Raw genomic sequence first — 8,197 nt, 5'->3', positions numbered from 1 at the left:
TTTTCCATGGTAAGCTGCTTTCCTAATAAATGATGTTTGACAGCATAATTTATAAACCTTCCCTGGAAATAAAATGGAGGCACTATATAAATGGACAAAATTGATCTTTCCCTTAGCAAGGTATAAACAATAACGTGTTCTATGACAAAACTTAATATATGCATTCACTATGTACATCAAGCAATAAGCATGCACTCTCAAAAAATATTTTCCTTGCACCTGTAGAATCCAAAACACTGACTTTATCCATCTTCAGAAGCAAAAAAATTTCTGAAACTTCTTTGAAAACTTACATTGTTTTGCTCCAAATTTGTTGGTTTTTTTGCAGTATAGTTGACTGCAGCAGTGTTACAATATATTTGAAATAAAGTCCTTCTTATTCCTAGTAACAGGTGATCATGCAACCAATCAGGTTTTGCTATGTGATGATGCAGATGAGGGCAAACAAAGCTAATTCACAGTGAGGACAGTGCTTTCTGAATAGGCATTGCCTCGACTCTGAACTAGTGGAGGGAACAATCCTATGGCCACTAGACACTGTCCAAAAGGCCATAGGATTGTTCAGTTTCTGGCATCCGAGGTCAGAACCAGGGATCCCCTCCCCTGCCCCTTCGTAGCCAGTGTGGTTCTCTCCATGCTAGCTACTTCTCCATGCTCAGAAATGGAGTGTGGAGACAGAGAAAAGGGGATAGTCCCAGGGGTGGGGAGGGGAGGAGACTGTGGAAACTTTTATGGAGCCTCTTATCTGGTCTCCAGGCCCCTTCCCTCCCTGCCCCAAAGCCGTGCCTAGATGGGAGAAATTGTGCGTCTATCTGAAAATGCAGGGTGGTCAGAGCACAGAGGAGAGGATCCTCTACGTGCTCCAGCTACCCTGCATAGGATAGTCAGCAGCCTCTGAGTTTGGAGGCTGACAACTATCCAGATAGGACTGCGTGCGCCCTTAATTTGCTTTCAGTGACTTAATGATGTAACCAAATCTGATTGGTTGTGTGACATCACTGTTAATAGGAATTAGAAGGGCTATTTTTCAAATAAAAAATTGTGTGAAAGCTGCAGCCATTGGAGATGTGAAGAAGACTTAAGTGGGAAAAGTGTTGATACCACCTGAATGGCAGCTATGGGACAGGCTGCAGCTCTCCTGAAAATGTATTGGGATGGTGAACCTTCCCTGTGAAAAAAAATATTAGCAAAGGCTCTTGCAAAGTTCTCGAAACTGGGGGTGGAGGATTGGAAATTTTACACTGGGAGAAAATGTTCATGAAAGGTGTCCCCTCCTCAGCCCTAAGTCACAACTTATGCAGGGTTGTTTCAGAGAAAAGTTGTCTGAACACACTGTGCACTGGCCTAGCTGCTGGACTGGGCCTGGAACACAGTGAGCAGCAGCCATTTGAGCACACTGAGGCCAGCCCAAGACATTTTGGTGCCCCTACCCATCCGTCAAAGTGCATAGTATGCTAACCTGTACTAGTTATTTTGGCAGAAAATCCCACAAGCACCTTTCTCCATCTCTGGCAGTAAAAATATAAATAAATTAAATAACTACTAATTTGCACTGCTACCAAGCAGAGGATGCTATTGCACTTATTGGAAGATGGTTCAGAAGCTGCAGCTCATGCAAATGTGGCAGTCAGATTGATAATGGGGACTAGAAGGTCCGAACAGATAGGACCGACTCTGGCCCACTTGTGCTGGCTGTCTGTATGTTTCTGAGCCCGATTCAAAGTGCTGGTTTTAACCTGATCCAACAGGTCTCTTCTTATGTTCTTACCCTTTCACGACACCCAAAATGTGCTCCCTAATGTGGCTGCCACTCTGTAGGGCTGTTGCTGGAGCATATGATTCCTCGACAAGCAAAAGATGTTTCTTCCTGCACATGCATACCCCTAAGTGCACTGGGCCAATTTGTTTGTGTTTTTGTGTATATATAAAAAATAGAATGCATAACACGTCCACCAGGATCCTAGGACTGATTGCTCTACCATACTGTTTATATGTCTGTTTGCCATCAATTATTGTATGATATGAATATACAGTGGAGGTGACGAATAGATTTAAGGGATTAGACCTGATAGACAGAGTGCCTGAGGAACTATGGATGGAGATCCGTAACATTGTTCAGGAGGCAGCAACTCAATCCATCCCAAAGAAAAAGAAAGGCAAGAAAGCAAAGTGGCTGTCTGATGAGGCTTTACAAGTAGCTGAGGAAAGAAGGGAAGCGAAAAGCAAGCGAGAAAGGGGAAGATATACCCAACTGAATGCAGATTTCCGGAGAATAGCAAGGAGAGACAAGAAGGCCTTCTTAAATGAACAATGCAAAGAAATCGAAGAAAACAATAGAATGGGAAAGACTAGAGATCTCTTCAAGAAAATCAGAGATATCAAGGGAACATTTTGTGCAAAGATGGGCATGATAAAGGACAAAGAAGGCGGGGACCTAACAGAAGCAGATGAGATTAAGAAGAGGTGGAAAGAATACACAGAAGAACTATACAGGAAAGATCTGAATGTCCCTGATAGCCATGATAGTGTGGTCACTGAACTTGACCCGGACATCCTAGAGAGTGAAGTCAAGTGGGCCTTAGGAAGCATTACTAACAACAAAGCTAGTGGAGATGACAGTATTCCAGCTGAGCTATTTAAGATCCTAAAAGAAGATGCTGTTAAAGTGCTGCGCTCAATATGCCAACAAATTTGGAACACTCAACAGTGGCCACAAGACTGGAAAAGGTCAGTTTACATTCCAATTCCAAAGAAGGGCAATGCCAAAGAGTGCTCAAACTACCGTACAACTGCGCTCATTTCACATGCCAGCAAGGTGATGCTCAAAATCTTACAAGCTAGGCTTCAGCAGTATGCGAACCGAGAACTACTGGAAGTACAAGCTGGGTTTCGAAGAGGCCGAGGAACTAGAGATCAAATCGCCAACTTTCGCTGGATCATGGAGAAAGCAAGAGAATTCCAGAAAAACGTCTATTTCTGCTTCATTGACTATGCTAAAGCCTTTGATTGTGTGGATCACAACAAACTCTGGCAAATTCTTAAAGAGATGGGAGTACCAGACCACCTTACCTGTCTCCTGAGAAACCTGTACGAGGGTCAAGAAGCAACAGTAAGAACCGGACATGGAACAACCGATTGGTTCAAAACTGGGAAAGGAGTACGACAAGTCTGTATATTGTCGCCCTGCTTATTTAATTTATATGCAGAGTACATCATGAGAAACGCCGGGTTGGATGAATCACAGGTCGGAATTAAGATTGCCAGGAGAATTATCAACAACCTCAGATACGCAGACAATACCACCCAAATGGCAGAAAGTGAAGAGGATCTAAAGAGCCTCTTGTTGAGGGTGAAAGTGGAGAGTGCAAAAGCTGGTTTGAAACTCAACATTAAAAAAACTCAGATCATGGCATCTGGCCCCATCACTTCCTGGCATATAGAAGGGGAAGAAATGGAAGCAGTGACAGATTTTATTTTCTTGGCTCCAAGATCACCACAGACGGTGACTGTAGCCATGAAATTAAAAGACGCTTGCTCCTTGGGAGGAAAGCTATGGCAAACCTAGACAGCATAGTAAGAAGCAGAGACATTACCTGGCCGACAAAGGTTCGTATAATCAAAGCTATGGTTTTCCCAGTAGCAATGTATGGCTGTGAGAGCTGGACTATAAGGAAGGCTGAGTGTGAAAGAATCGATGCTTTCGAACTGTGGTTCTGGAGAAGACTCTTACAAGTCCCCTGGACTGTAAGGAGGTCAAATCAGTCAATCCTAAAGGAAATCAACCCTGACTGCTCATTGGAAGGACAGATACTGAAGCTGAAGCTCAAATATTTTGGCCACCTAATGCGAAGAGAAAACTCCCTGGAAAAGACCCTGATGCTGGGAAAGATTGAAGGCAAAAGGAGAAGGGGACAGCAGAGGATGAGATGACTAAATAGCATCACCGATGCAATGAATATGGACTTGAGCATACTCCGGGAGAGAGCGGAGGACAGGAAGGCCTGGCGTGCTATGGTCCATGGGGTCACGAAGAGTCGGACACGACTGAACAACAACATGGCCCCAATCCACCAGGTGTTTGGTACAGATAAATATTTTGGTAGTTTTTCCAATAGAAGCTTACCCTGAAACTATAGTAGGCCATGAAGTGTACAAAAGAAGGCTGTAAAACTGAAGGAATTTTGATCAGAATTTTAAATCCCTATAGGTTTATATCAATAATTAAACAAATATATGAATTAGAAAGAATGCCAAAGTAAATACACCTGTTTTTCTACTTGTTTCTCTTCTTATATTTGAAGGGTGTCATCCCCCTCCATCCCCAGGCTCAGTGGCAACACTTCAATGAACCCTTTGTGCATATGCTACACCTCAGGGGCCTAACCATGAATTAATTTGATTTTTTATTTTTACATATGGATGGCCATATGCTTTATCAACATATCCATATGTTTTTCCTTTGGCTATGCCTCAATATTTTTTGTATTTTTTTAGATGACAAGGGTTTATTACTATTCATCCCATATGCCACAAAAGATGATCAAGAAAATCCACAACAAATCTCACACACTTTAAAAAAGATCATTTGGACGGTTTCTTGTCACTAGTGTTGCCTTCCTCCATATTTACAATGCAGACCACAACATTTGATTATCTATTAGGAGCTTGGGGGAAAAGGAGCAAGAGCAGGTGGACTCTCTACAATTTACTTCATAAATAATTCAGAGCAAATTGTTTATATTTCTGGATGTCTGTTACATGTCTGGAATGTTTATCTGGCCTCTATATTGGCTTTGGAGGAGATGCATGGACAGTACAATGGTGCCCAGGGGTGCCAGTCCTCTGAACGTGCTCCCTCTTATTCTGGGTGAAGCCATTTTGGCTACATAATGATTGGTGTGCAAACTTTTGAATAGGAGTAAGTGGGACCTGAAACAAAATGTTGCAGTGTATCCCCTTAAACAGGAACACAAGTGCTCCTGTTTAAGGTGCCAGCTAGCCAGCCATGAAGTACCTCCTCCAGGGCACTTAGGACATAGGAAGCTGCCTTATAGCCTTATACTGAATCAGACCATTAGCCCATGTCGCCCAGTATTGTCAGCACTGACTGGCAGCAATGCCTCTCCAGGGTTTCAGGCAGGGTTTATTCTTACACTACCTGGAGATGCTGGGAATCGAACCTTGGGCCTTCTGCCTGCAAAGCAGCTGACCTATGGCCCCTCCCCATTCCATTTCCTGGGTCTCAGTTTTCCATTTTTGTTTCTCAACTGGCATTCAACATTCCATGAATACACGGCGCATGCCCATTGGGCTGTTTTGGGGGTTGTTTCCTCCCTTAGGATTTTTTTTTTGCTTTTTAAATGATTTTGTTTTTTGTATTTCTGAAACCATTGGGGTACTTTGGAGGATTGTGATACTTCCTTCTTGTTTCTCAGTGCCCCTGTTTTGGTTCCAGTCCTAATGGCCTGAGTTTGCTGTATGAGGGAGTGATAGAATGAGGGAATACTATTAATTTCTCACCACCAATCCACTGAAAATGAAATCCCTTCAACTGGGAAAACTGGAAGTGCTATTCCATAACTTCTGGACCCACTTGTTCAGAAACAACTTGCGTTGCTTCCTATCACACATTTAGTGGAGTCTTGTTGCTCCTGATAAGCTGGAGACAGCTGGTGGAAGGTGGGGGCAGCTACTGTAATTTCTTCAGTTGCTCAGCCATTGTCACTGGCAATGAGTGTGGGGCCCATAAAGAAAAATATATTTTCCAACTGTAATAATATTTTGACCCCTGATGGTATGGAAGGGCCCAGACACCAGCTGAGGTCTGTCCACATTTCCTCTCCCTAGCCAATGTGTCTCTCCTAATCCCAATCCCAGCTGTGTCCAAAGTTAAATGGCATATAAAGGGATTCTACCTAAGCTCTAGCTCTGTCAGACTGAGGAGCTGTCTCAAGCTTGGTCAGACATGTTTAGGGATTTCATAGCTTTCTAGGCCCAGAAACCTTCCTAACATGGGCATCTGCTCACAGAGGCAAGGGAGTGCAGCTTCTCCCCCCCACCCCCAGATTCCAGTCATGACATCATTCTGAGAGTAGCAACAGTGGCTGCTCTGCTGCACCTGCTCCGTTTATCTCTACTTTCAGTTTCTAGCCACACAAGCAAGGCTCAGGACAGGACAGGACAGGACAGGTCAGTAAATTAAACACAGAAGAGGGGGATGCCCTTGAGTTTAACCAGCAATGCTGTCAGGATTCCCTTTTGTCCAATGCTGAACTTCAAAAGCCAAATCAAAACAGAGACAAGAGGCTTCTATCCACAGCTCTTTAATCCTTTACTTCAATGGGTCATACAGATGCAAATTGTCAGTAACTCACAGCCTACAAAGGAAAAGCCTTTAGGGAGTTCAAGGGGAAGCTACCAAGGTTGAAAGTTGCCTACCATTTGAGAAAAGGCGGGCAGGCTATCCTAACTTAACAGGTGGAGGTGGGGGGATCTCCCTCTTATCTCGTGAGGTCTCTACGCATAGCTGTTCCCGCCGGGCCAACCGGGCAGATCGTTTAACCTCCGCCCCCGCAATCTCTCTTGGCTCTGCATCTGTGCCTGGCGTCTAAGAATTCAGGCTCTCCAAGCCCCACCTCTCCCTGTTCGCTATCTTTCACAGGGTGGTGTGAAGAGAAGCCCTCTCCATCCAGCTGGACTATTGAAACCTGAGGAGTCTGTCTCTTCCTGTCTGGAAAAGTCTGGGAAAGTTCCTCCCCTACGTTTTGCGGTTCCTCTTCGGAATCTGAGCTACTCTGCCACTGCCCATGCTCAGAGGCACCCTTGACAAATGTAGGAATGCCTCCTCATAAGGCAAAGAGATAGCAGCAGGCAGCAGCACGAACAGGCTCCTCCATGCTGAAGTAGCTCCATTTTGAGAGAGGCAACAGCACCTTGTGCTGTGCATGTCTGCCCTGTCTATCTCTACTCTCCAGTTCCCCACAACATAGGCAGGCAAGGCCCAGCCAGGGTACGTCAGTACATGAGGGTGCTGAGGGTGGTGAGGTGGGATTCCATTGAGTGTAGCTGAGAGTGGCTATAATGCAAATGGTAGAATGTGGACCTGGAAGGGGCAGTGAGGGCCTGTTAGGCCCTTGGTTCGGTAACCTGTGGGAGGGGGGAGTGTCTGCCTCATAAAGCAAATGAGCAGTAGTATGATGGGCTCCCTTGCTGACTGTGACTATGCAAATTACTGACTTCCTGTCCTGTTCCACCTGGCAGGGGGACCTGGCTGAATTCATTTAAATTGAAAGTAAACTAATGAGTAGGGATAGGGGCCGCGGTGGCTTAGTGGTTAAGACGCTGAACTGCAAACCGGAAGGTCGGCAGGACAGCAGTTCGAGACCTGAGTGCTGCGTGACGGAGTGAGCTCCCGTCTTCAGTCCCAGCTTCTGCCAACCTAGCAGTTTGAAAGCAAGAAATTGCAAGTAGATAAATAGGTACCGCTTTGGCGGGAATGGTAACAGCGTTCCAAGCACCTCGGTGTTTAGTCATGCCAGCCACATGACCACAGAAGCGACTTCGGACAGCGCTGGCTCTTTGCCTTAGAAATGGAGATGAGCACCACACCCTAGAATCGGACATGACTGGTTGGGGACACCTTTACCTTTAATGAGTAGGGATGGTGGTGGAGTCCAGTTGGGGGCTTGAGCTCGGCAGACTACCGCCCACCGGACTGGAGTCCATGGACAGCTGCACTTGCCCGACTCAGTGCTGAGCTGCCATTCTGCATAAAATGGCAGCTCAACCTTTTCAGTAAAGGCCAATTTAATGTAAATGGTGGCCATAACGAGGCCCACTTACACAACATTACAGGTGCAAATTGTCATTCCAAATTTCATCCATGCTCATGGGCATCTGCAGGAAGGGGCAAGGAGGGGCAACTGACTTCCTGGAGATAAGCCATAATCTCCAGATCCCCAGCTTTCATTTAAAAAGCAAGTCTCTAGCCCTTGTAAAACCTGAGATATGAGGCCAAGTGTGCAGCCACGATTCTGCCTATTCATTTCGTGAGAAACTAGCCTGTTCCACCTTTTACTGTTCTTAGCCAATGAATGAAATCACAGCAATGGTTAACATGTCTACTATCCGGGTGTATTAACCCTGCTGGATGTGTAAAGCCTTTTTTTGGGGGCGGGTCTTCACTGTTAGGAAGTAA

The sequence above is a fragment of the Heloderma suspectum genome, chromosome 1, assembly GCF_057233095.1.
Source record: "Heloderma suspectum isolate Gila_16-S chromosome 1, 16-S_ref, whole genome shotgun sequence".
Lineage (NCBI taxonomy): Eukaryota > Metazoa > Chordata > Lepidosauria > Squamata > Helodermatidae > Heloderma > Heloderma suspectum.
Note: the sequence above shows the minus strand (reverse complement) of the source record.